General features: G+C 39.3%; 1 pseudogene; it reads right to left on the minus strand.

Moving 5' to 3' along the window:
• Positions 1-6,960: 6,960 nt before the first annotated feature.
• On the minus strand, positions 6,961-10,706 carry LOC124884723 (annotated as a pseudogene).
• Positions 10,707-20,671: the final 9,965 nt, after the last annotated feature.

Consider the following 20,671-nt stretch of genomic DNA (forward strand, 5'->3'; position numbering starts at 1 on the left):
ATTTTTTGCCCTGCTTCAGCTTTTTGTCTGTTTTTCTTACAGCTTCTGTTCGTATATCCTCCTAATTTGTTCATTATGGATTTGGTCAGCTGGTCTCTCAACGCAATCGATCAAATGTTCTTGACAGGAAGACCGGGTAAAGGGGAACCGAACCCTCTTGTCCAGACGGGACGTTCTTACACAATGGATTCCTGGCAGCAGTGGAAGATTGTGTGCCTGACAACAATGTCAGTCGAGGACGTGGAAGATTTGTACATAATTGGATTTCTGATAACAGGATTTCTCCTTTTTGGAGTTGGCGGTTACCTGGCTTATCGAAAGATTTGTAAAACATCAGCAGCTGTTCAAAGCACTCCAAAGCTGCCTGGGATGTTTGAAGGGATCTTTAGAGCCCTCAGCACTCAGACTGATATGTTGAGAGAGCAGAATCGCAAGCTGGACGTGATCCTTGAGCAGAATTGCAGGCTGGCTGTGACTCAAAGGTGATATGATTTATCCTTGGAGAAAGTTGGCTTTTTATCAAAACGTTTCTCCTGGATGTTCTGTAAACACGACGCTCTGCCCCAGCAACCCCCTCATCTGTAAACTATCTGTATCATTGTAATGTTGGTCAGAGATTTTTAGATTTCTCAGAAGGATTCATAGATTTTTAGATTTCTTAGATGGATTGTAGTATCATTTGATTTGTTTTTCTGTGTCTGTGTCTGTGTTTATTTTCTTTGTGATTGTATTGTAATTGTATGTACAGCGCTGTGAGTGTCTCGTTACTGAAAAGCACTATATAAATAAACTTACCCTACCTTATTGAGTCTGCTGCCCCCATAATCTGGTCTCGGATGAAGCGGAAGACAACAAGTACAAGTAGGTAATCAACCAAATTTAATGAAATATGTTTTCTTGACTTACGGCGATTATAGCTTGCTAGCACACGTGCTCTTGCTGTGCTCCAGCTTCCATTCTTACCTGCTATGGTATAATAAACGCAACTGCCATTACTTTTTTCAAGAAAACAGGCTGAGTGATAGTTAAACAGTGTATGTGTACGTTTTTTTTTCTTTTGGACCGAGAACTATGTATAAACAAATAAAAATTTTGTCAAAAAGGATGGCGGCCATCGCTAGCCAACCAGATATTTTAGGTGACGTGTGGACTCTAGCAACAGAGGACACCAAAGTTTTGATATGAAAGGTATCTGAAGGTATTAGTGAAGTGCTGAAACAAAAACTTCTCGGAGACTTTGGACAAATTCTCCTCTATGCTGGATGGCCAGTCAACACGCATTGCAGTGGTCGAGCAGAGAGTTTCGGATGTACAGGGGTTGGACAATGAAACTGAAACAACTGTCATTTTAGTGTGGGAGGTTTCATGGCTAAATTGGACCAGCCTGGTAGCCAGTCTTCATTGATTGCACATTGCACCAGTAAGAGCAGAGTGTGAAGGTTCAATTAGCAGGGTAAGAGCACAGTTTTGCTCAAAATATTGAAATGCACACAACATTATGGGTGACATATCAGAGTTCAAAAGAGGACAAATTGTTGGGGCACGTCCTGCTGGCGCATCTGTGACCAAGACAGCAAGTCTTTGTGATGTATCAAGAGCCACGGTATCCAGGGTAATGTCAGCATACCACCAAGAAGGACGAACCACATCCAACAGGATTAACTGTGTACGCAAGAGGAAGCTGTCTGAAAGGGATGTTCGGGTGCTAACCCGGATTGTGTCCAAAAAACATAAAACCACGGCTGCCCAAATCACGGCAGAATTAAATGTGCACCTCAACTCTCCTGTTTCCAACAGAACTGTCCGTCGGGAGCTCCACAGGGTCAATATACACGGCCGGGCTGCTATAGCCAAACCTTTGGTCACTCATGCCAAAGCCAAACGTAGGTTTCAATGGTGTAAGGAGCGCAAATCTTGGGCTGTGGACAATGTGAAACATGTATTGTTCTCTGATGAGTCCACCTTTACTGTTTTCTCCACATCCGGGAGAGTTACGATGTGGAGAAGCCCCAAAGAAGCGTACGACCCAGACTGTTGCATGCCCAGAGTGAAGCATTGGGGTGGATCAGTGATGGTTTGGGCTGCCATATCATGGTATTCCCTTGGCCCAATACTTGTGCTAGATGGGCGCGTCACTGCCAAGGACTACCGAACCATTCTTGAGGACCATGTGCATCCAATGGTTCAAACATTGTATCCTGAAGGCGGTGCCGTGTATCAGGATGACAATGCACCAATACACACAGCAAGACTGGTGAAAGATTGGTTTGATGAACATGAAAGTGAATTTGAACATCTCCCATGGCTTGCACAGTCACCAGATCTAAATATAATTGAACCACTTCGGGATGTTTTGGAGGAGCGAGTTAGGAAACATTTTCCTCCACCAGTATCACGTAGTGACCTGGCCACTATCCTGCAAGAAGAATGGCTTAAAATCCCTCTGACCACTGTGCAGGACTTGTATATGTCATTCCTAAAGATGAACTGACGCTGTATTGGCCGCAAAAGGAGGCCCTACACCATACTAGAAGACATGGCTAACGACATGGCAGGGAGACTGGCTGCAGCTGAGAGGAAAATCACATTAATGGGTGATGGTCTGGATGTCATGGAGAATAGAAGCAGATGGGACAACATTCAGATTATAAATTTAAAGTAGGGGACAGAGGGCAAAGCTCCTATCCAGTTTTTCCCTCACTGCGCGGCTTCCCTAACTGCTCAGCCTGAATAAGAACCCTGGAGTCTGTACCAAAACTCACATCAAGATAGACCAGGTACATCGAGGCCCAGTAATAAATAAGCTTAACAATTCTACAGACAAGCAGAGGAATATGGCAGTGGTCAACGAGTCACCGGAGCTGAAACACAGCAGACAAGTGATCTATATACACCAGGATTTATCTTCAGCAGTCCGCGAGAAGAAACCACGTTTTAGTGAGAGTTGCAGTGCTCTCATTGCAAAGGGCCTCCTCTTCAACATGGGATATCCTGCTACACTCACTCTGTCTCATAATGGCACACACCACAAGTTTACTGTGCCTGAGGACACCCAAGGTTTTATTAACTCTTTAAACAGTCTCCATCCATCCCTGTGCTTAAAAAATTAGATGCGGCTAGATCCGCGTTAGACCAACTGCTCACTCAGCAAGCAGAAATAACATTATTCTATGCATAGCAAAGCATATATGAATCTGGAAATTGGCCTGGACTGGACTGGACTAAACCAGACTGATTAATGAAACGATTAAAAAGTTATATCAAGAACTTTCTTTCTCTGTATGCCATGACACAGCAAATTTGTGTGATGGTTCTTTTGGCCAAATTAATCTCCCTGTGCTGTCGGAACAAAGTAGACTAGATTTGGGTAAACCCATGCAACTCAGGACGTCATACAAGCCATAAACTCTTTGCAATGTGGGAAAGCCCCATGCCCTGATGTGTTTGGTCGTGATTTTTATAAAAAAGATTGCCAAACATATTGCCCGTATTTTACTAAATATGTATAAAGAATCTTTTGAGCTGGGCACAATCCCACTAACTTTTAAAATGGCCCATATATCTCTAATTCTGAAAAAAGATAAACACTGATTTATGTATGTTCTACTGTTGGACCACATGTTTGCTGAATATTGGACCATTTGCACGTTGCTGGACACCACCAGGCCTTCCGGCGTTTTTTCCATTTTATATCCAGGACAGTCTGTTACTACAAATCCCATCGGCCACTGCTGCTAATATGATGGGGGATATGTGGGAAAATAAATATTCACATAGATAAAGAGAAGTCGTGAGTGTTTATTTTGTGCAAGAGTGATTCGTCAGTCAAAATAAGGTTAAAAGTTCCACACGTTTCGGCAGAAACGGTTGATTAAACAGTGACATCTCTGGTAATAGTTATCAATTATTACTGAGTATTTAACGGTTGTAATTATCAAAGGCGTTGAGCCACAGTTACAACACCAGAAGACATCTCTGGTCTCGATTCATAAATGAGGATTTTGGTTAAGAAATTAATTTTGTCAAATAATGATTGTTAATTATAATTCTTGATAAATATTAATTAATCAATAATCATAATTCCAACACTGCATAAAGATTTTATCAAAGATCTTGGCTAGGAGATTGGTGGAGATGCTGCTGGCTCTGGTGAAGCCTGATCAGACCGGATTTGTAAAGAATAGGTCCTCTCACTCCAATGTGAGACGACTCTTTTGTTTTACAATAGTCACAGAATACAATCTATAGAGCTCTCGCTATTTCCTTAGATGCAGAGAAGGCATTTACAAGGGTCCTGGTAAACCGCTCTACTTATAAGATGTTCTGCCTGTGTAGGGGAACTTGCCAAGGCTATCCCCTCTCCCCTCTATTATTTGCACTTGCACTAGAACCAGTAGCGGAGGTTATAAGAACCAACCCTGGGATCTATGCTATTAACATGGGAAATGTAAAATAAAACATTTCACTTTACACTGATGATGTCTTGTTATATGTTACTGATACAGACTTATCTATTCCAACACTAATTTCTGTTATTACTCAGTTTGGCCGAATCTCAGGGTATAAAATAAATGTTCAAAAGTCGATGGCCCTACTGCTGGGGGCATAAAGGGCGGGCTGAGACCCTCCTGTTGACTTTCCTTTTAAGTAGACAAAAACAGGTCTCACGTACGTAGGCATTAGACTGTCTGAAAACACTTCAAATTATATAAATTGAATTTAAAACATTTTAGGTCTCAGTCAAGAGTAATCTGAACAGGTGGTCCGACCTCCTGCCGTCATGGCTGGGTAGAATAAGTTTGGTAAAAATGAACATTCTATATTATCGCTTAAAATTAACTGATCTACATTCTCTGAAATTGAAAAATGTCTGTCGCAATGTCTTTGGCATGGAAAGAAGCCTAGGCTTAGGATGAAGATTTTACAACTGCCCACGGACAGGGGAGGTCGGGCTGTTTCTAACTTTCTATATTATTATTGGGCATGTCATGCATGGTTAGTATCAGATTGGTTACAGTCCTTGTTACATCAGTCTGAACCACATGTGGACAGTTGGTGCTGTGAGTCCCTCTCACTACTTTCTTTCTTGGATCTATGGAAATTCATTACCCTTTTCTATGGGCAACTAATGATGCCAAATCCTTCTACCACTGACAGATTCAATATTCATTGGGGAACAGATTTGGGGGTTGAATTTAGCATTGAAATATGATCAAGGGCCTTCTTATTAACAGCAAAACTGTTTGCCTGTAATGGATTGAGGGAGAACCAGTACAGAATTCAGCACAGATAACAATGTACTCCACAGCTTATGCATAAACCTCACCCTCAATATCTCCCTATGTGCATAAAATGTGAAATAAATGTTGGTACATAATACCATTGTATTTGGCATTTTACTTTGATAAATATTTTCTGGAAAATTGTTGCTACAGAGCTTCGCTATTGTTTTCATTGAACAATTACCGTGGACCCAGTTTTTTTTTTTCTTTTTGGCTTGTCTGGGCAGGGGTTATCCTTGTTACCGGAGCAGATGACATTATTGTACAAATTCTTACACCTGGCAAGGCGATGCATTTTGTTACAGTGGATTCAGGAGAACCCCTTTCTGTTACACAATGATACAGAGAGACGTTTAGGGTCCTCCCAATGGAGCATCTCAGTGCCCAAGCAAAGGACAAACTGCATGTCTATTATAGAATATGGCAACCCCTCTTCTGGACTACCTGCCTCAGGACTTGAATGACTTACTTTGCAAAGGAGGATCACGTTTATTTTTAAATGTAATCAGCATAGTTTTCTGTATGGTTGTATGTCCTGTGCTGGTCGGCTTTGTTTTGTTTCTGTGTTGTTTTTTTGTAAATAATAAATGTTCAATAAATTTATAAAATTATATATATATATATATATATATATATATATATATATATATATGTGTGTGTGTGCGTGTGTGTATGTATGTGTCTTCTTTAGTTAGCCGAAATGAACTGAAAGGGAAATATATTAACAGATATTAATAAACTGCTTCTCAGTCTGTTTTATTATTCTCAGAGAACTTTCAGGCATCTATCTCTTCCAGCTCTCTGGTGCCCCCTGGTGGATTTAACCTTTTTTTTTTTTTTTGCTCTCTTCTCTTTCGCTCAAATCAAGCAAATGGAAATACTAAGCAGTATTGTATAGGGCACAGCCCATACCAGATGTGATCTATCATCTGCAAAAACTGCTCATCTCCAAGACCCTTAAAATCTTGCTGGACTTTTAGATTTAGCCACAAACGTTTCTCCCAAACCATTCAGAAACTTTAAAATGTCAATATTTTGTCACATTAAAGTCTTGCTTAAGAGAAGATTCTCTGAATGCCTGCTAGTGTGTTTACTTATAGAATTATAGTTTTTCTAATTCTTAAAATTCAGAGAGCTTTGAAATAATTAATATTTCATGTTAAGTTAAGCTTAAATATTTATTAATGTGTTAAACAATAGTGTGAGGTTATGTTTTCTTCAGTATGGTGAATACATATTTGAAACTTTAAAGTGAAAGCAGCTCCAGCCAAAAGTTAATATTCAATCTACATTGATAGTTTATTGCTTTTTTTTATAGCTTTTTAACCGTACTGCTTCTATTATCCCAAGTACGTTTGTAATTGGTTGATTAGCAATTTGTGCTCCCTAGTAAGCTCAGTCTTCTGGCTAGCTGCTGAGTTATGAGATTCACACAGAAAGACAACATTAAATATTAAAACAGGACAATAATTATTTTAAAAAATAATTAATGTTTTTTTCTATAACGAATCAACAAGAAGTATTTAAAATGAAATTGTCAAACATAAATCCGGTCACTTGTTTCAAACTATTCAGTTAAAATTAAAACCAAATAGCATTCAGGATTACATAACTCCCTGGACTACATGAATAACACAAATATGGAAACAACCACTGAGATAAAAAAAGATGTCGCAATTTAGATGCACTCTTTTTTAGCAAAGACTCCTTTCAAACTTTCTAAGGCATCCTCTTTTGTGATCTGCTTCCAATCCTCTGGCAACTTTACAAGCTCTTGGTTGAATTCTGCTGCAAACTTCTCATTGAACCTCGCCAACACGTACCTGTAAATGTAAGAATTGAATACTTCAAAATCTATAGTTGGTGGAGAAATGTACATATGTGAAATGTACTTTTTAAATGTTGTTTCGATGTTCAGCAATGCTATCGTAAATTTTGATAATAAACACAGACATTACCTCCAATAATTATTGGTCTTTTGGTTGTTTAAGTCATCAGAAACATTTCTCCAGTTCGGATCTTCCAAATGGAGATTTTTACATATTATCAATTCACCATATGCTTCTTTGCTGTTTTCTGGGCAACTCAGATGAGATGGAGAACAGAAGTCATAAGGCAGCATGCCTTTGGGTCGATGGAGGAGAGAGCTGTGAACTTCATGGTCAAGCTTTTCCTCCTCACAAGGGGCTTTGCAAAGAGGACATCTTTTGTCACAGCCTCTCACTATATGAAGGAGCTGATCCTGGGGCTGAACTGGAAGGTCATTGAGAATCTCAAGTACATCCACATTTTGGTTGAACACCTGGCCAAGATCTAAGCGCATTGTGGCCAGTAACTCCATTAAACACTTAACAAAGCGATCCCATTCTGTTGTTATGCTAAAGAGGGGACCATTTAGAGACTCCTTCTTGACATCTATTTTTGAATCTCTCTCTAAAATGAGACAGACTCTCTCCAGCATTGGCTTTGTATCACTTAGCACTCCACTGGTACCTTCTGTTGTTTGAGTCACAGCTGCCGCAATCTTCCCTACAATTTCACCAAGTCTCTGTTGCCTTAATTCACCAAGGCTGGTTGTATCAGATAAGTGAGAAACCACTGTTTCTCGAATCTTCCTCAGTCTGAAGTCTTCATAGGACAACAGATATTCTACAAAGCTTTCAAAGCAGTCCTCTTTAATTAGATCCTCCAGTATGCATTGGTGAAATGCATTTGGAGACTGATACTGCTGAGCTTTATGCTTAACTTCCTTTGCTATCTGGATACCCAATGGTTCATTGACATACTCTAACATTAAAGGTTTGATGACCATGGATATGAATGCTCGGGCCACCCTCTGGCACTGGTCCCGTTTCCTAAACTGGTAAATGAACTTGGCTGCATACTTATTCTTGATTGCAGATATATATGCTAAAAGTTCTCTGTCCTTTGCAAAGCGGTCATGTCGTTTTTGGAAGTCTTGGCATGCTGCGTTACACAGATATATTTTTAAATCCACTTCAAAAGCTGATCGGATTTCCAACGATTTTTCTTTTAAACCATTTTCAACAATGTCTAACAGCTCAATTATATAATTTTCAGAAAAATCTGCTGCTAAGCTACATTTATTTGCAATAAACTGATTGTATTCCTCAATGATTTTGCTTGCTATCTTTTGCGCTTCTAATTTCTGTTGTTTGTTGTTGTCTTCGAATGCGTTTTAACCGGCTGCGATATCCAAAATGCTCATCACATACTTGGAAGCTGGAAGTCTGGTTTTGGTCAAGGACGCAAAGTTTGTCCATGTGTTTCTGGAGGTCATGGCTGATTAGATTCTGCTTTACAACATTTGTCACAATTGAACTAATTTCCTCTTTTTCTGAAGGCCTAAATTCAAAACTGGACAATATCTTCTTCCACACAATCTCAAACTCCTCTTCCAGTTCATGATCTTGTAGAAGAATATTGGTTGACCTGCTTGTCTCCACTAGTGCAAGTAACTTGTACTCTTGCTCTTTTTCCACCGACTTCTCAAATTTTTTAATCTGAGAGTATGAACAGTGGGACTCATTGATTGTCTCCAACTTTTGCATTGCTTCTTCAGTTATTCTTTCCTGGAGGTTGTTTATGTTACTAAATAGGATTGGCCAGAATATTTTAGAATTTATTTTGAGAATTTCTTCAGTCATCAGATAGCTCTCTGCGTTTGATTTGAGTTTGTTCACTTCTGATTTGACTTCCTCCTCGGCTTCTTTCTTTAACTCACTAAGAAGGACATGTTGAGCAGCAGCATCCAAAGCCTTTGTGTCAATGATTTTCTTTGTTGTCCCCATTAACCAGCTCTCTGTGTTTTCCAGAAGAATATTTTCCCATTGGGAAAACTCTGTGCAGAGTAGAGAAAAGCCTAAAGCCATGTTCATGTCCTGTAGACCAATGGAAAATGAATTGCTTTTAACTGCATCCCACACATCATACAAGCGTCCAATAAAATCTGGACTTTTAGACCTGGTCGCACATTTCTTTAGAGCTCCAAGGAGATTTTCCTTTAGTTTTAACACATTTGTACTGTATTTTTTGTCAACTGCTTCGCAAGGACACATATTAGGCCATGGTCATTTTACAAATACTGTGTTGCTTGAGAAGACGTTCTGCTGCTAGGTTGGGCAAACGTAACACATTTTGACCCCCACTAACATGTGTAAGCTCAAAAATCAGACCCATCTCGCGCAAAAACTGCTCAATGCCTAATGTGTATGTTTTTGGTTGAAGGGACCGTGAATTCAAGGCTTTGGGATTTTCAAATGATTCTCCACGATACAACAGTTGGTTGGTAGAACATGATAAATCTTGTGTAGACTCTTGATGTTCTGTGGTCTTCTCTGTGTAATGTGGATTTTGCTGCACCTCTTGTATTGTTTCACAGCCTTGAACACAATCTACCCTATTGTTTACTGGCTGTACTTCAGTTTCCTCTTCAGACATTGAATCTGTACAGAAACTGTCACTATCTAGGCTGTTGTCAGCTTCATTTGCAAGGTTTTCCAGATGTTCTGTTTGTTCTGGCTGTAACTCTTTTAAGCTGTTTAATTCTTCAGTTTGTTTTTGATGGAGCCTCAGTTTGAGCCAAGCAAGGAAATAAGTCCTCTCACTTTTATCCTTTGTCAAAAGAGCGTCTATAAAAACCTTCATAGCTGGGGTCATTTTGTACCTGTTGAACTCTGTCAAGATGTCTTTCTTTTCTTTTAGAAGCTGGGGTTCAATTTCTTTTCCTGATTTTGTTTGTGTACTTTCCTCCTTATCTAGCTCTGCCAGTTTGCTCCACAAATGCCCCTGCAAAGGGAGCTGTTTCTATTGAAATTCAGCCAATCCCTCATCTAAACCCTTCAACACTTCCTCCACTGTGGCCATTGCTTTTTTGCAGACTGGGCCTTCATCCATATTTAGGCCCATGTCCAATGCTAATTGTGCTGCTGCCTCAAGCATAACAGGTTTTAGGCTCTCGGGTACCCAACTTTTTAGGATTTCACAAATGTTCTTAGCCACTTCGTCCTCACCCAGAGTATGCCCGGCAACCACAGCCCCATTGGGAAGCCCTAAAAACTCTTCAAGGGTCTTTCCACCACATCCCATAACTGTGGTCTCTTCTCTTTCTGTGCCAGAGATGTCAATTAAGATGAGCTTACTTGCCATGCCTTTGCAAGATACAAGGAGTTGTTTTTCTTTGTCCTTAACATCCCCACAGAAAATTATGACAGCTGATGATGCTTGACACAGACGTTTGAGGCATTTCTCATGATTGCTGGCATCACCACGTAAATTTGAGATGAGAAATGGGGCACGGTAAACATCTCTGTCGATATCTCCAGTGGGTAGATACCATCCAATCTCTACTAGGCCGTTAGAGAGTCTTTGGGGAACTAAAGGCACAGCAAACTTGCATTGCATCATGCGCACAGTTATCTCCTGCTGCAGAAATGTGTCGGCAGATATAAAGACAGATGTGACCAGATCAAGGGGGTTGATTGCATTTTGGGTATTATCTTCACAACTGCTGAGTTTTACCTCAGGTAGTTTGTTGTCACCATTTAAAGGGTCAAGTTGAGGCTGGCAACAAGTGCTCCGGGCATCATCACTAAGCAGCCAAAGGCGACTGAGAAAAGAATCTGGTAGATTTTTTAGCTCTAGAGGTTGTTTGTTCTCCAAAATCCATGTGCTGATATTTGACACAGATGCTGAATCAAGTTGTCTAGTGCTGTAAGCTTCTAGGCTAAGCTTATGCAAAATCTCTGCCTGGACACTGTCCTTCAGAGGTCCTAATGAAAACAGAAACCACATAATTTATTCAAGGTTCATTTATTCTTCAATATTCAAGGATATTCAAATATCTTCATGTTTTTGTAAAATAAAAAAGCTAGTCTAGTAAGCCTAATAATAGACATAGTTTAAATAAATTCTAGAGATTTAAATTGTGCATATTTATGATTTAAACTTTTATGATTTAAATTTTAGACCCATGTAGTATATGAAAGAATAAATATGAATGTGTTGCATGCAATGGAAGATGGTGTCCAGATGCTACTTTTGTGGTTTAAAATATTTTACAATAATGGAGGCAAGTTTTTGGCTTTACACACTCCAAACTTATTTTAAACTTCATAAGCTTTTAAGCAAAAATATTTTCAAATAGACACTTTCCCATAATAATAGAGCTGGTAGTATATTTCATGATGGGAATGTTTTTGACTTAGAATGCCTAAACAAACTATAATAATACAGATTCATGACCACAAATTGATGGTTAATAGAGAACCATGACTTTCTGAGAATACAGTTTTCTCATAGTCTAATAACACTTGAATTCATTCAACAAACATAGCAAATAAATGTAAATAAACATACTTTTCTTTTTGCTGCTCAACCTTTTAACAAGCTTGAAAGACATTATGGATCCTTCTGAGTGGCTTCACTCTTCGTTTTATTCGAGGTTTTTCTCCCTTCTCAGGCACATCCCCATGAAACTGGAAAACTGACTGGAATTCTGTGAAATGAATCAAAAGGTTAATGGGACACAACAGCAATCACAAGATACTATAAAGCTTCGTTTAAACAATACCACAAAATTGCAAATGTACTTGGCTCAATGTGCTGTACCAAAGGAATGCTGATTTGACATAGAAGGAATGCACGAGGCCTCTTTTACTAGACTAGTATCATCCTGGAAAGGCTCTAACAGCACGTCTTTCTTCTTTTTTTTCTTCACTACAATCAAATCTCATCTGTTACAAAAAAAGCATGACATGTTGATAGAAAAACATTTTTTAGCCAGACCTGAAGGTCATGAGAAACACTATGAAACTGGTTATCCAACAAAGAGCAAGTAACAACTTTTAGTTTTTGAGCTGGTGCTCTTTGGTTGTTGGCTGGCCACTAAAATAGCATACATCTAATGAAGTGGTCAGCTGAAAACATAGAAATTATCTTGCAATTTCAAGCTGTTTTCTTCACTAAGAAAATACATTGACAAAGTACTTAAAACAACAAAAAAGTGCATTTTCTTGTGAAAATGCAGGGTGAAACTGCTGAAGAATTTGAAGTCAACTTGCCGAAATGTAATAAATTAGCAAAAAAATTAGAAAAGCTGAAAAGCTGCTTAAATAGCAAGACTGTCAGTTGAAAACTGCTGAACCAGCTGAAATTACCTCAAAACTAAATTGTTGTATGAAACAGCTTTTGAAATGTAAAAAATGGTAGACATCAAGAGATAACTTTTAGTAGATAAGGTGAAAATCAAGAGATAACTTTTAGTAGATAAGGTGAAAAAGCACAATATTTAGAAACAAATTGCATCTCCATTTAGGAGATGGGGCAGTTAAAAAATGACCTTTTGCACTGAAAACATCAGAAAATATTTTGTATTGATCCACACCAGCACTCAGGAAGGGTTTTAAAGAAAATTGTAAAACCATAAGTGATGACACCTATATTTCCTTGAAAGCAGACATGCGTGGGTGGTTTTGACACATAAATTATTTCTGTAAAGTGCAAAGTATACCACAAAGTATGTAAGAGCAGTGAACTGCCAAAACAACTGTTAATAAATAGACTAGTGTGAAGGCCTTACAGCTTTCACACAACTATTTTAGTAAAACTTTGAAGTTAATTGTACAGGCTTGATCACTAACAAGATTTTGACTGTCTTAGCAGTGACTCTTAATTCTGAGTTAAACAAAATAGTTTCTTTGGTCGTAACAAAATTCTGCTCTTAGCTTTTGTAAATATGCGTATAGACACAACTACATGTATTTATTATTTGGCATTGCATTAGTAATTGTTAATACAATTGTAACATATTTTATTTTGAATCAAATAATTCATACGTCTATTTTCCTGTGCATCTACTCCATGAAAAGAGCGCAGATATTTGGTCGTCTCGTCACAAGTTCATTTATACCTATCAGTTTAGTGATAAAATACGTTTGCCCTCCTCTCTACACGTACAAGAACAAAATGGTCATTATTCACACCCACACACTGATAGATAACACTCAGAATGTGTGAGGAATGGCATTACTGCAAATGCAAACATTCCTGAAGTGACAGGCTTGACCCTTAATCTTGATAACAGCACAGGATTGTAGTTTTTCACAGTGCTGCTGAAAGGTATTCAGACTGTTGCCAAAATAATTATCATTTCCCTTTACAGGTCAGTAACAAGGCGGCAGACAATGACGCACTAACCCTTGGGCATGTGTCATCTTCTTAGGTCTCTTATTACAGAAGAGAAATAAGTGCCATTCTAATGCTTAATTTAATTCACAGAAAACCTTTTCTCCTTTTTATAACTCTGCTGTTCTGCCCTCAAATGTAAATTGTTTTAGTAGAAACACCTCTGCTACCACACTTGGCTGTTGTATTTGGAAACATATAATTTTTCACAGGGCTGAAATGACTCAGTAAGTTGAAGCTGGCATTTGGTAAGAGAAAATGCCAAAGATGGCGACTCTAGTCCTGACTCGAGCGACACTTTAGTCTCAAAAACAAAGACTTGCACTTGAGATTCTGCAGTTTGAATCCCATTAACAGTCTTTTTCTCAGGCAATAAAGGGTGAAAATAAGACATTAAGTGTAGGTCATTGGAGCAAACGATCAATGTGATCATCTGTTTTACCAAGTTGTATGGACTGTTTTCAATGGTAAGGGTAAATACATAGTTTCTATTGGTTCAACAGTATTTGCTAGTAAAACTAGTAAGGTTTCCAAGCTGGTTTGGTATTATTCAGTGTTACAGATGAACAGGCTCTCTAAACAGGTTCTCTAAATAGATATTGCATTTGTTTTAATAACCTCGGATATTATTGGAATGTGGGCTCCTAATTGTTCATTACAACTTGTTTATGCTTGTTGCAAGAACATAATAATGACCACACAGATAGGCATGGGCAAATAAAGCCTCATTAAGCATTTCTAGATATGCCAAAATTGATTTAAAACTGTAAGGCTTAACTCCAACTGAGAACAGTGTCTCCTGGTGGCCAGCTGAAGCCATAGCAACCTGTCAAGTACTGTTTGAATCCAATGTCAACAATAAAAGTCCTTGCATCATCCTCACGTTGTTTATATTAATAAACTTACTATTAGAATCACTACAGCAAATATTTTTGTTAAAAGGAGCAACAACAAAAAAAACTGATATGTGCACACACACTCAGCGACACTCAAATCTAGATCAGCAATCTAGAAATGCCTCAAAAGATGTACAATCAATGAAAGACAAAGTTACAGAAAAAATGATGTGTGACGCTTCGAACCGCTGTCATCAATCATGTGACAGCGGTGTTTTGGTAGAAGCTCTAACACATTGTTTCAAATGTCTCTAGCTCAGAAAGAGCAAGACAAACTCCAAAGCTCCAAAGGATTCTTTAATCATTTGCCCATCACTAAATATGGATGTCTTTCTAACTAAACGCTGCATTAAATTACTTTATGTTGTTTCAGAGCAAAATAAACTCAATTTACTTCAAATTATTTACTCACTCACTCACTGTTTTTTTGTTGTTATTACAAAGACACTTCTGGTTCTTTAAAATAAAATCTCTTTGTGTTTGATACATTGAGAAATTCGACATTAACAGGCAAATAACATATCCCTCCTAGTTGGCTTTGAACCTTAATGAATATTTATATTTTTATTGTGTTAAAAATTATATCTCACAAATTTTCTAAATAATTAGCAGCTCTTTTGTTGTTTTACTTGAACTGAATGTTCTAAAAAAGATGAAGACAATAAATTACCATAAATCAGGCTTAATGGCAATAATTTGAATTCATAATATACATCTGTTCTGCTGCAGACAGACTAAATGGCAAGTATTCAATGTATTAATATTATTTTCATTCATTGGAGATTTGAGACTTGACCTGCACTTAAAAAAATTACCATTATCAGAATGCTCACTAATGGCAAAGAAGCATGATAGTAAAACTATTTAACTTTAATACTGTTATCCTTATGATTGTTACTTTATTATTGTTATCCTTACAGGCTTTATATATATACAGGGGTTGGACAATGAAACACCTGTCATTTTAGTGTGGGAGGTTTCATGGCTAAATTGGACCAGCCTGGTAGCCAGTCTTCATTGATTACACATTGCACCAGTAAGAGCAGAGTGTGAAGGTTCAATTAGCAGGGTAAGAGCACAGTTTTGCTCAAAATATTAAAATGCACACAACATTATGGGTGACATACCAGAGTTCAAAAGAGACACGTCTTGCTGGCGCATCTGTGACCAAGACAGCAAGTCTTTGTGATGTATCAAGAGCCACGGTATCCAGGGTAATGTCAGCATACCACCAAGAAGGACGAACCGCATCCAACAGGATTAACTGTGGACGAAAGAGGAAGATGTCTGAAAGGGATGTTCGGGTGCTGACCCGGATTGTATCCAAAAAACATAAAACCATGGCTGCCCAAATCACGGCAGAATTAAATGTGCACCTCAACTCTCCTGTTTCCACCAGAACTGTCCGTCGGGAGATCCACAGGGTCAACATACACAGCCGGGCTGCTATAGCCAAACCTTTGGTCACTCATGCCAATGCCAAACGTCGGTTTCAATGGTGCAAGGAGCGCAAATCATGGGCTGTGGACAATGTGAAACATGTATTGTTCTCTGATGAGTCCACCTTTACTGTTTTCCCCACATCCGGGTGAGTTACGATGTGGAGAAGCCCCAAAGAAGCGTACCACTCAGACTGTTGCATGCCCAGAGTGAAGCATGGGGGTGGATCAGTGATGGTTTGGGCTGCCATATCATGGCATTCCCTTGGCCCAATACTTGTGCTAGATGGGCGCGTCACTGCCAAGGACTACCGAACCATTCTTGAGGACCATGTGCATCCAATGGTTCAAACATTGTATCCTGAAGGCGGTGCCGTGTATCAGGATGACAATGCACCAATACACACAGCAAGACTGGTGAAAGATTGGTTTGATGAACATGAAAGTGAAGTTGAACATCTCCCATGGCCTGCACAGTCACCAGATCTAAATATTATTGAGCCACTTTGGGGTGTTTTGGAGGAGCGAGTCAGGAAACGTATTCCTCCACCAGTATCACGTAGTGACCTGGCCACTATCCTGCAAGAAGAATGGCTTAAAATCCCTCTGACCACTGTGCAGGACTTGTATATGTCATTCCCAAGACGAATTGACGCTGTATTGGCCGCAAAAGGAGGCCCTACACCATACTAGAAGACACGGCTAACAACATGGCAGGGAGACTGGCTGCAGCGGAGAGGAAAATCACATTAATGGGCGATGGTCTGGATGACATGGAGAACAGAAGCAGACGGGACAACATTCAGATTATAAATTTAAAGGAGGGGGCGGAGGGCAAAGTTCCTATCCAGTTTTTCCCTAACTGCTCAGCCTGAATAAGAACCCCGGAGTCTGTACCAAAACTCACATCAAGATAGACCGGGTACATCGAGGCCCAGTAATAATTAAGCTTCACAATTCTAGAGACAAGCAGAGGAATATGGCAGTGGTCAACACGTCACCGGAGCTGAAACACAGCAGACAAGTGATCTATATACACCAGGATTTATTTTCAGCAGTCCGCGAGAAGAAACAACATTTTAGTGAGAGTTGCAGTGCTCTCATTGCAAAGGGCCTCCTCTTCAACATGGGATATCCTGCTACACTCACTCTGTCTCATAATGGCACACACCACAAGTTTACTGTGCCTGAGGACACCCAAGGTTTTATTAACTCTTTAAACAGTCTCCATCCATCCCTGTGCTTAAAACATTAGTTGCGGCTAGATCCACATTAGACCAACTGCTCACTCAGCAAGCAGAAATAACATTATTCTATGCATAGCAAAGCATATATGAATCTGGAAATTGGCCTGGACTGGACTAAACCAGACTGATTAATGAAACGATTAAAAAGTTATATCAAGAACTTTCTTTCTCTGTATGCCATGACACAGCAAATTTGTGTGATGGTTCTTTTGGCCAAATTAATCTCCCTGTGCTGTCGGAACAAAGTAGACTAGATTCGGGTAAACCCATGCAACTCAGGACGTCATACAAGCCATAGACTCTTTGGAATGTGGGAAAGCCCCATGCCCTGATGGGTTTGGTCCTGCCATATGTCGATGTGCCCCTGGGCAAGGCACTTAACCTCAAGTTGCCTACCGATCTGCGTATCGGTGTATGAATGTGTGAGCGTTAGTGAGTGAAATTGGGTGAATGTGGCTCTAGTGTAAAAGCGCTTTGAGCGGTCTGTATGACTGGAAAAGCGCTATATAAGTTCAGTCCATTTACCATTTATTTACCATTTTTATAAAAAGATGGCCAAACATATTGACCGTCTTTTACTAAATATGTATAAAGAATCTTTTGAGCTGGGCACAATCCCACTAACTTTAAAAATGGCCCATATATCTCTAATTCTGAAAAAGAATAAATGCTCTGATTTATGTATGTCCTACTGTTGGACCACGTCTGCTGAATATTGGGCCATTTGCACGTTGCTGGACACCACCAGGCCTTCCGGCGTTTTGGCCATTTTGTATCCAGGACAGTCCGTTACTACAAATCCCTTCGGCCACTGCGGCTGATATGACGGGGCGTCCCAAGTCTGGCGTCACAGGAGATTATCAGGGAAGGTGACCCCCTTTAAAGAACGCTTTTCAGCTGGAGACCGGACTTCTGGAGAAGAGTCCCAAGTGGATTTCATATATTCTCCTACGTTTGCCAATGGAAAATTCATGAGAGAGGTTTCTGGAATAAGAAGGCCAGAAATTTTATTTTGCCGATCGAAGACGTGAGTTAACACATAACCAAAAAACCATGGAGTTTCAAGGAGACGCAACTTTCCTTTCTTGTTTTTGTACCAGTCGACTAGTGACAGTCCGTCATTATTTTTCTACCTTCCTGCCACGGAGGCCACCAAGGAAGAAAACGGACTGTTTTGCTGAGTTACCCACGAACGCGTGGATCTCTTCAAACCCCCTTTTTTTCTCTCTCTCTCTCTCACTCGCTGCCCCAGAAGGAAGACATCAACAAGTAAAATCTACCCTTTTATTTTTATTTCTTTCTTAGAAATAGTCTGGGCAGGGTAGAGGAGGTTTTAGTGCGATTAGATTTGCCATTTAATCTAATGTGTTCAGAATGATATGTGCATGTAACCTTTTTATTGAAACTTTGATGTGCTGTTTTGGATGTCTGGCAGCCGCTGTGCTACCCAACTGTGTGTGTGTTTTGCTGGGTTGTTTAACACCTGAGAGCAAGTGCAGGCGCGCTGTGGAACTGGACTGTTATAATAACCTCATGGGGAAATTCACCATTTTCTTTGTCTTCAACTTTACTGCATACTAGCCTGCTGCCAAAAGTTTTATAACTCTTTGCGTGCTCACCCCCGCCCAGAGTTGGGGGATGCTTTATGACTTAGTATAACTGAGTTACAGTTTGGGCTACGCTCCCAAACTCTGTTCACCACCACATCCCTTTGTCATATTATCATTTTTGCCATAACTGCTGGTTTGATTCCATACACACCCACTGCTGTTTTGCTTTATTTTGTTTAGTTAGATATTTTACCCTGTTTTGTGTAGAATTTGCATGTTTGAGTAGGTGAAGATTATTAAATCGGAAGAGCGGATGGTATCGAGCTGTGATTTAATAAATGTTCACATAGATAAAGAGAAGTCGTGAGTGTTTATTTTGTGCAAGAGTGGTTTGTCAGTCAAAATAAGGTTAAACGTTCCACACGTTTCGGCAGAAACGGTTGATTAAACAGTGACATCTCTGGTAATAGTTATCAATTATTACTGAGTATTTAACGGTTGTAATTATCAAAGGCGTTGAGCCACAGTTACAACACCAGAAGACATCTCTGGTCTCAATTCATAAATGAGGATTTTGGTTAAGAAATTAATTTTGTCAAATTATGATTGTTAATTATAATTCTTGATAAATATTAATTAATCAATAATCATAATTCCAACACTACATAAAGATTTTATCAAAGATCTTGGCTAGGAGATTGGTGGAGATGCTGCTGGCTCTGGTGAAGCCTGATCAGACCGGATTTGTAAAGAATAGGTCCTCTCACTCCAATGTGAGACGACTCTTTTGTTTTACAATAGTCACAGAATACAAACTATAGAGCTCTCGCTATTTCCTTAGATGCAGAGAAGGCATTTACAAGGGTCCTGGTAAACCGCTCTACTTATAAGATGTTCTGCCTGTGTAGGGGAACTTGCCAAGGCTATCCCCTCTCCCATCTATTATTTGCACTTGCACTAGAACCAGTAGCGGAGGTTATAAGAACCGACACTGGGATCTATGCTATTAACATGGGAAATGTAAAATAAAACATTTCACTTTACACTGATGATGTCTTGTTGTATGTTACTGATACAGACTTATCTATTCCAACACTAATTTCGGTTATTACTCAGTTTGGCCGAATTTGAGGGTATAAAATAAATGTTCAAAAGTCGATGGCCCTACTGCTGGGGGCATAAAGGGCGGGCTGAGACCCTCCTGTTGACTTTCCTTTTAAGTAGACAAAAACAGGTCTCACGTACGTGCGCATTAGACTGTCTGAAAACACTTCAAATTATATAAATTGAATTTAAAACATTTTAGGCCTCAGTCAAGAGTAATCTGAACAGGTGGTCCGACCTCCTGCCGTCATGGCTGGGTAGAATAAGTTTGGTAAAAATGAACATTCTATATTATCGCTTAAAATTAACTGATCTACATTCTCTGAAATTGAAAAATGTCTGTCGCAATGTCTTTGGCATGGAAAGAAGCCTAGGCTTAGGATGAAGATTTTACAACCTAACCTAAGATTTTACAACCTAACTTTCTATATTATTATTGGGCATGTCATGCATGGTTAGTATCAGATTGGTTACAGTCCTTGTTACATCAGTCTGAACCACATGTGGACAGTTGGTGCTGTGAGTCCCTCTCACTACTTTCTTTCTTGGATCTATGGAAATTAATTACCCTTTCTATGGGCAACTAATGATGCCAAATCCTTCTACTACTGACAGATTCAATATTCATTGAGGAACAGATTTGGGGGTTGAATTTAGCATTGAAATATGATCAAGGGCCTTCTTATTAACAGCAAAACTGTTTGCCTGTAATGGATTGAGGGAGAACCAGTACAGAATTCAGCACAGATAACAATGTACTCCACAGCTTATGCATAAACCTCACCCTCAATATCCCCCTATGTGCATAAAATGTGAAATAAATGTTGGTACATAATACCATTGTATTTGGCATTTTACTTTGATAAATATTTTCTGGAAAATTGTTGCTACAGAGCTTCGCTATTTTTTTCATTGAACAATTACCGTGGACCCAGTTTTTTTTTTCTT

The sequence above is a fragment of the Girardinichthys multiradiatus genome, chromosome 18 (assembly GCF_021462225.1).
Source record: "Girardinichthys multiradiatus isolate DD_20200921_A chromosome 18, DD_fGirMul_XY1, whole genome shotgun sequence".
NCBI lineage: Eukaryota > Metazoa > Chordata > Actinopteri > Cyprinodontiformes > Goodeidae > Girardinichthys > Girardinichthys multiradiatus.